Genomic DNA, 8,669 nt, shown 5'->3' on the forward strand with positions numbered 1-8,669 from the left:
ATTACTCATCTATAATTGATTGAGTATAAAATTCTGGGTTATTTTTGGTGAAAATAGGGTATCAGGCCTTGGTTCAGGAACCAATCCCCCATTTATAATATTGTTTCTTATGGAAAAATCAGTTCCGAGTTACATTTTGACTTAAGACGTGGTTTTTAGGAACCAATTGGGTCCTAAGTCTGAGGACTGCCTGTGCCAGCAACTGTGCAGTATCAGAAACAAAATGAAATATTTTTGAAACGTTGTATCCAGGAAGCTTGCAGTCACTACAAAGACTTTCAGTTCAAAGTAAAATCAATGCACCAGTAGTTACCAACTCCAGTTATGCACTAGTGGATTTGTCACAGTAAACTCATGTGATAAACTAGTGTCACTTCCTTTGCTTCTTAGAGATACCAATACAAATTTAGCTAAAATATTTTTGTCCTGCTTTCTGATAACTTACACTTAAGTCATCACAACCTGTTTCTCTATCCAAATGAGCACTTTGGTGTATTTATCAAGTAGGAGATCCCTTCTTATCACTTCTGATACAAATATGGAGCCCTGTAGTTCTACATTCTAACTTGTAAGAGGGACAGGCCCTGCTGCACCTGAGTTTTTTGAGTGGTTCAGGCTTAACTTTCTGTCCTTCTCCTCTGTCTTGGACTCTGTCTTCTTTCCGTCTGGGATAAATTTATTTCTTTTGAGGAATTCAACAAAGATATCCTTTCAATGCGGAATATCAAGACTTGCTCAAATTTGAGGTGCAGTTAACTCTCCCTGAGCTTTTTTCTTCTGAAGCTCTAACAGAAGATTATTGATAATGGCAAGAAAGAACACCAAACATGCTTGGCTGAAGCCAGGTGCTCATATTGACCAAACAAATACCTTTCAAATAGGTGACTGACCCATATAAGACATGTGGAATAAGTTTAATTCTAATGTCTCAATGAATGAGAATGTGGGAAGTTGTAATTGTCTACTGTTTGGGGGCAAAGCATATGAATTCATAGAGGTCTCTAGGTTTCCAGCTGTCCTGGATTTGCTGATATAAGTTATTTTTTGTTTGTTTTTTTTGTTGGGGGTGGGTTAGTGAGAGTCTGTAGCAAAAAACCTTCATGTTATTCTAGAAAGGTTTCTTATTCCAGAACTCTTGCAATGCTTTTGGGTGGGATGTCCTACTCAGTTCCTGCAGTGAGGGCTAAAGGTGCAAGGAATTACAGAGAATGGATGCAGAGATTATTATAGCTTCTAAGATCTTTTAAATGGGAGTCCAGTGATGAGCTTTGGTACTGTTGGGTTCTGACCTCAGAGGACAAGATGCACACCAAAAGGCAGAAACATTTGACTGACTGCATTTCCTGATCCTTAGGTTTGTTGTATCACTAGCAAAATGACTCTCTCAGGCATGAAATCCCCATGGGATGAAAATTAACTCCAAGCTGAAATAATTTATGGTTCTGGGGGAAGAAATAGCAAAATGAATTGTTGTTAGGGTCATGTTTATGAAACACCAAACCTTAACTTGCTGCAATTAGCCAAAGCTATAAGGCAATGTAGAAGGTTGCGTTTTTAATCATTGCAAATGTTACACGAATGTGAGTAGCTTGATTCAATTTATTAGAAATGTGTTACTACCATTTCAAGAAATAAAGCATTTATCACAAAATGATGATTTCTTCACTTAAGCTCATTAGGAAATCACACATCAATTCATGCATAATTACGGGGGAATTTCTGCCACTCGCTACAAATCATTACCACATTAGCTAAAGTTGACTTAATTTATCTGTGATTTGGAAAAGGTGGTATCTAAATAAGAGAATTAACTTACACAAATGATGAGACTATCAACATCACCACAAAGGATTTCACCTCCTCTTATTTATTAGACAAAGGTGCACCTTTTAACTCTTTTATATGTAAAGCTTGTACTTTTCAATGAGCTCTAAAGCTTTTCTTTCCGTGTCAGAAGCCCATATTATGGATCCAGTGCCAGGTACTTAATGAATAGTTGATAGTCAAGGCACGTTTACTCGCGCCAGACATGCTCATTGTTTTTAATGATCGTTGCAGTTTGAGATTGAATTGAAATGGGTGGGGGGAAGCTGGGAGACAAGGAAGAAACAAGTTTTGAAAGTGCTGGTAAGCTAGTTCCATAGCAGCAAAGCAGAAAATGAGCACGTTTCTTATGACAATTGTATTTAAGCTGAGCAGTCTTTAAGTTCTCAAAAAGGGAAGACAAGTTTCTTGTGACTTAGTTCTTCTACTTTTGTCCCCCTAAAGGTCTCATAAGTTTGAGCACTACATGGACAGTCCCTACACTAAGGCTGTAACCAGCTAATCTGATGCCTTTCCCAGCAAGCTGGTAAGCTTTTACTTATTAATGGACCACTGGATGTCTGTGTGCATGCACTTGGCTGAAGTGGACTCACAAGTGCATGAGAATGTGCTAAGCAGGCATATATTATGCATGTAGAAATGCATTCTTACAAATGCCTTGAAAATCAAGCCTATGATTATACAGAAATACTGCTCTGTCTCCCAGGAATTCTCCTGCCCTTCATAATGAGAGATATGCCTTGCTTTCAAGCCATATATTCCTATTCTGTATTCAAATGTCACATCTCATTTACTGTTGTAAATATTTTACATATGGACATATAGAATCATGAAATTAAGTTCATAAAAGATGTTACACAAGCTTTATTTTAAGCTTCCTTCTTGAATGATTGTCTTATGCCCTTCATTTGGGTTTGTGTCTCACTGCTAGGTTCAGAATCATGCCACTCTCCCCAGTTTCTACAGTGTTATGAGACAATATTGAAAGTATTGTTGTCTGCTCCATCCAGAGCTTGACTTCCTGGCAACATCTGAACTGTAGGGAAATGTTTGATCAATTATTTTACATTTTTAAAGTTTTGAATAAAACTTTTTTGGCTACTTGTTTTACTCTCTCTCTCTAGTATTTGGGCATTCAAAAGTAACATGAAAAAATTATTACTGTTGTAATATGACCTCATAAACACACAGCATATTGTAATTCCCCTCCTTTAACAAATCACTGTCTCCAGATACTCATGTTTAAAAATTACAGAGGTGGTAAGGGTTTATTACCAGTGTGTTTGGTTGTTTATTTGGGTAGTAAATAGTGTAATCATTTAATGTGTAGTGTTACTTCATCCAGTGAATAAGTGTAATACGTCACACAAATAAAATTGACGGACATTTGATAATGTCTGTCCGTTAAGTAATGACATTTTAGTTGAAAATAATTTATACAAAGAAACAAACCCAACAAATTTTAGGACAGGGTAGTGGTCAGAAGCAGTGTTTCAGAGAATGGTATTAAAGAAGAGATTAGGTGTATTCATATACCAAGTCTAAAACACAAAGCTAATAGTAATTCCCTGTTAACAGATTAAATGTTCCATCTTCTCTGTCCATTTTTTTGGGGGGGTAACCTGTGCTTTTCCTTTCTTTTTATTTTAGGTAGTCACTCATAACCAAATTTCTAAAAGCACATACTGCAAGAATTTGGTTCTTAATCTCATTTGCATCTTAGATTCATGTTATAAATATAATTAATGTCTTCAGCTTTAATTGCTCCTGGAATTTTAAACGTGGTTTGATTAAACTGGAAGTGGGAATTGCATCCTACATAGCAGACAATATCCTTGACAGAAAAGTGCCAACTTTGGCTATGGATGAGGAAATTGTAATGATAAAAAAACCCCCAAACAGCCATCCTATTTGCTGTGACAGAGGCAGTTCAGTACATTGTATCAAAATGAATGGGCTTTGCATAATTGATTCCAACATAGTAGTTGCCTGAGGTCTAAGCTGCTCAAACCCAGAACTTATTAGCCATGCTACAAAGACTGAAAAGACGGAAGAAAACTGTGCCATCTGCTGAGGTTAGGTAGAGAATAACATTGCTTAATATACTGAAAGCTTTAAAAGTAGGACAGAACTAGTGAGGAGAAAACCCTTTCACATATTTATCATGGCTCCCCTGCTCATGTCAGCAAACTATTCTAAAATGCTGCCCCAGACTGCTTTGGTAATGCCAAGTACTGAGTACTACAACTTGCTTATCTGTATGCTTGATAATGCACGTATTAAAATGCCAGCTCTGAAAGGCGTAATAGCTAAGTTCTGTTGCAAGATCTGATACTGCTAGGATTAGCTAAAAATAATTGCAACTATAGATCCAAACTTTAAGAAATGTAAATTTTGTGATTCACTCGGCATATGTCTTGTTGTATATTCACTTACTACCAGTTGCTAGTAAGGTTCTGGTGCTCTGTGAACTGCAAAGATTTTTTTCTTTGAATTTTCCAAATAGGAGAGCACTTTATGCCAGAAAAGCATAGGTAGGGGCCCCTGTATAACACACACAAACCAATCAGTCATACGTGCATTTATTTTTATAAACGGATGGAAAAATAAGTTGTTTTAGTCTCCGGCCTGCCTGTAAGATTGCAAAATTGCATTGCCAAATGTCCATTAAGCCAATTTCAGATTGGTTCCTGGAGTTGTGTGGAGAACCTGCTTGCCAGTAAAACAGGTTTAATAATGGACCAAACAGAGTAATTTTTTTTTTTAACTTACGTGAGGGATGTCAGACTAATCTGACCCTATGGGGCCAGATGGGTGGCTAGAATGGGTTCACAGGCCAGATGACTGATGCGGGGCTGGCCCCACAGGCTGGATCCGGCCCAGGGACCTCCCCCCATTTCAGTCCAGGACCCGATGGGAAAAAGTCTGGCATCCTGGGCCCGTGGCTGCCACTGCACGGACAAGCTGTGGAGTTGGGCTTCTTCCTATGGTGCTGCTGGGGCTTCAGCACTGCAGCTCTTGCCCAGGCACTTGGCTACAGCCTCAGAAAGGTCCCCCCTGTAAAGGCTGTGGGACAGATGACCCAATTCTTCCAACCAGATCTGACCCATGGGCCATATATTTGACACTTGTGTCTTAAGTCTTATTAAGATGGATGCAAGTGACAAGAGAAAGCAAAGAGTTTACAGGAATTGATATATATGTTCCAGCTTCAGAGCATAGACATGTTCCCATCCAAAATCAGCTGCAAAACTCTCCACTGTAATCAGTGGGAACAGGATGAGGTTTATTATTGTGCTGCAAAACCATAGGAGATTAGCAATTGTCTTTGTGAATATGAAAGTTGTTTACTGAACCACAGCACCTGTCTCAATTTTGCCCTCATATATGAATACAAAAGCTATCAAAGTCAATAGTTGTTATCCATACATATAATGGAGAGTAGAGATGATTCTTGGTGACAGAAGTGCTTAATAATTAGTGTATTGCCTGATGTAAATGCATGAGTTTCAGTACTTTAAAACATGGAGAAAAATGTTTATAAGTTTTGAAGTTAAAGAAGGAGAAATCCATCCTAATTAAAATCAAAATCTTCTCTTTTGCTCTGGAGTAGTTCAACCTTCATGGAGCCATCCAGTCTGCTGTATAATCTATACCAGAGGTGGTAAACCTGGGGACAAGCAGCGCAGCAGCAGGTCGTGGAGAAAGCAGACAACAGAGCAGCGGATCAGGCATTAAGCACAGGGCAAGGAGCAGAAAGCAGAGCAGCAGCTTGGGCAGAGGAAGGGGATCACAACGGCACTTGGGGAGAATGTGGGGCTAGTTTGTGGCACTCCTTCCAAAAAGGTCATCCCCCACTGACCTATAAAAGGAACGTCCTTAGAAATGCAAAGGGATAACTCATTGCTTCTTTCTTTGGGTTCAGTTTTTAACCACCTGAGCTTGCAAAATCCCTCACAACAAAGATATCAATAGGTGGTTTAAATTAAAAGACCCACTCTCATATATTTATTGAGCTCCAGGACCACACACTTTTTTAGTCTCTAGCCTGTGCTGGTGCAGGCATCAATTTTTTTCCTGGGGCTGAGTCATGATTTTCCAGGTTTATGCTGACATTGTTGAAGGGAAAAATGTAGGTCAGTTTGTAATGACCTTAAAATATTTAGATATTGCACTTGTGAGCGCCTGGGAGAGCCCATCAGGAGGAAGTCATGTGGCAGCTCAACTTTGCCTTGCACAGCAAGTTTGACTGATAGTCAGGAGCTATTACTGTTAATCCTTAAATGACGGTTCTAGAGGACTGTGGATGAAGGAACAGCCCTGAAAACTTTTCTAGTTTCGTAAACAAAGGCAAAAACCACTTTATAATGCTTTACTTAGCAAACTCTTAATGGAACAATCTTGTTTGGTGTGCTATTTTCTGAAAACGAACATTGTTTAATCATAATTGATTAGTACAAAACCTTATGGCAGTGGTTCTCAACCTTTTGAGACTCAAGACACCCCTCCATAACTTTTGTGAATTGAGTGGCACCCCATTTCAAAAGCTTACTTTTTTGCAGAGGGGTTAAGCAGTGGGGGATGGGGGAACAGCTTGAGTCTGCCCTCATCTGCTTATCTCCACATACCTAAAGTCTAAGCCCACCCTTATCTGCTTATCTTCTTGCACCTTCCTGATCACCTCCCATCCTGTGGCATCCTTAAAGTTTTTCATGGCACCCCAAGGTGCCTGGAACCTAACAGGTTGCAATAGTTCTGGATGGGAGAATTGCAAAATCCAGGCTGCTACTTTTATCTGTATGTAACATACTAGCCTTTCTTATCTTTCTCAGACCCCTGGACACTTTTGTCAAAAAAAAAATCCTTTGTTCATCTTTCATCTAGTCAGCCCCAACAGTGATATGGGATCCAGTTTGGCAGGAATTTGAGAACCTCTTGCAAGGTACAGTGCACCCTCTGCACCTGTTCATATCCATGTTTATCAAGTTGCCAAAGGAAGTACTCAGTAGGTAGGAAGATAGGACTAAGATCATGCAGTTCCTGATAATGCAGTCTTACAAATAGTTTTTCTTACATTTTTTTTCAATATTTGTCAGATTCTGTGCTTCATAGGGAAGCTCTGAAAAACACCTAATGGGCTATGCAGTCCATTGTCTGGCAGAGCTGTGTGGTTCCTTACAGTATTTGGGAACTAATAGTGCTATTAACACTTTGTCAAGTCTAGTGTCTATTGTCCAAAGTGATAGTGTTTCTGTAGTGGCTAGCACAGTGGGTCTTGGTCCACAGCTTAAGGCTCATACAAGCCATGGTGATGCAGATAATGAATACTAATTCCTTTGGGAGACTGATCCATTGTGTTTCATTCTCAGGAATGGCTAGCCCACATTTCTCTACTCTTAATTTCATGCTATTAATCCTTATTATACCTTCTTGCATCAGTCTAATGTATAAGAGGGCATTACCAGTTTCTAGGGTGCCGCTTACATGATGTATTTGGAAAATGGATATTGATATAGGTAAATGTATTTTCTGAAAAAATTACCTCCTTCAACTTTTAAGATTGTACCATTAATTTCTTCACCATTTCATTTATATTATTACAAAGCATCTACAAGGTGCCTCTGTTTTCATCTCAGACAGCTGTGAAACTGTGGTAACGGTTAATACTTGAAAACAGCAGTTGAAAAGCTTTTAGCATTTACTGTACCTGTGTATTGCCATTATGTTTGGAGATCACAACGCTGCCTAGAGTTATATTTGCCTGATCCTTCTCAATACAATGCAGATAAGGGTTAGGGACAGGAGTAAGGTTGGCAAGTGCAGGGTTGTGGTGGAAGTGCGGGGGGAACAGTTGATAACCAGTAGTAGATAACACTCCCTTTAGAATCTGGAATTGAACTGGACGGTCCAAAGTCTGAACACTTTTTTTCTACTGCTACAAATGCATCTCATCCCTCTTCAGTGCCTGGTCCACACAGCACATAGCAGACTTTTACTGCCTCCAATAAAAGGGAGATATCTATTCTGGCATTGCCTGGTAACATTTTGGGGATTAGCATGAGTTCATATGGTAATCCTTGTTTCTTCAATTAGAAAAGCTTAGGAACAAACATAAAAACAAACAGACAACACCCCCCCCCCCATCAAACCAAACCAAACCACTTAAAAGAATATTAAGGTTCCAAGTTAAGAGCTCCAAACTTAGAAAATGTCAGGATTAAGCTTAGCGGTGCACTGTCATACAAATGCATATTTATATTGAACTGAGCAGATGGGTGTACTTGTGCATAATATATTTATATTAGGCTATAAGTTGTTGGAGGGTAGAATCATGTTCTGTTATGGTTGCGTACAATTTTGCCATTAACATTTTGAATATAAAGATGTATAAAGTTTCCGTATTAGAAGTTCACCATACTGCCTATCCTGTTTTCCTACTGTGTTGTTTAGATGCATATTTGTGTGTAAACCTTCTGTGAATGGTAGGAGATTTCCTTGAATTTTTCAGCTTCTATTAAGTACTTTGGCTGTACTGAAAAGATGAATCGTTTCATGGTAGCATGCTGCAGCAGTTTATTTCCTCCAAGGTTTGCTTTGTCCCTTTGACTAGAGATTTCCAAGACAGGAAAAATGAGTTTAATAAAAAACATATACGTATCCAGATTTAAATCCTTATGTCTGTTCTGTGTTCAGCAGTACATGGGTACATTAGCAATGCAGCATGCTGCTGCCATGGGGCAGAACTGAGCTTAGAGGCAGGCTCTAGCTCCCAAGGCCAGCGCCAGCATTCCTAATTAGATAGGTCTCGTGGAGGTTTGTTTGCAAAAAAAAAAAAAAAAAAAAAA

At 39.0% G+C, this 8,669-nt stretch overlaps 1 long non-coding RNA gene across 1 annotated transcript in view; it reads left to right on the top strand.

Moving 5' to 3' along the window:
* The first annotated feature begins 2,268 nt into the window (after window positions 1-2,268).
* Window positions 2,269-8,669, top strand: part of LOC109301216 — a 75,585-nt gene continuing 69,184 nt past the window's right edge. The window contains exon 1 of the long non-coding RNA XR_002098472.1: window positions 2,269-2,350. This is a non-coding gene — a long non-coding RNA (uncharacterized LOC109301216). The remainder of the gene's footprint in view (window positions 2,351-8,669) is intronic.

The sequence above is a fragment of the Gavialis gangeticus genome, unplaced genomic scaffold (genome assembly GCF_001723915.1).
Source record: "Gavialis gangeticus isolate Ggan-Ray unplaced genomic scaffold, GavGan_comp1, whole genome shotgun sequence".
NCBI lineage: Eukaryota > Metazoa > Chordata > Crocodylia > Gavialidae > Gavialis > Gavialis gangeticus.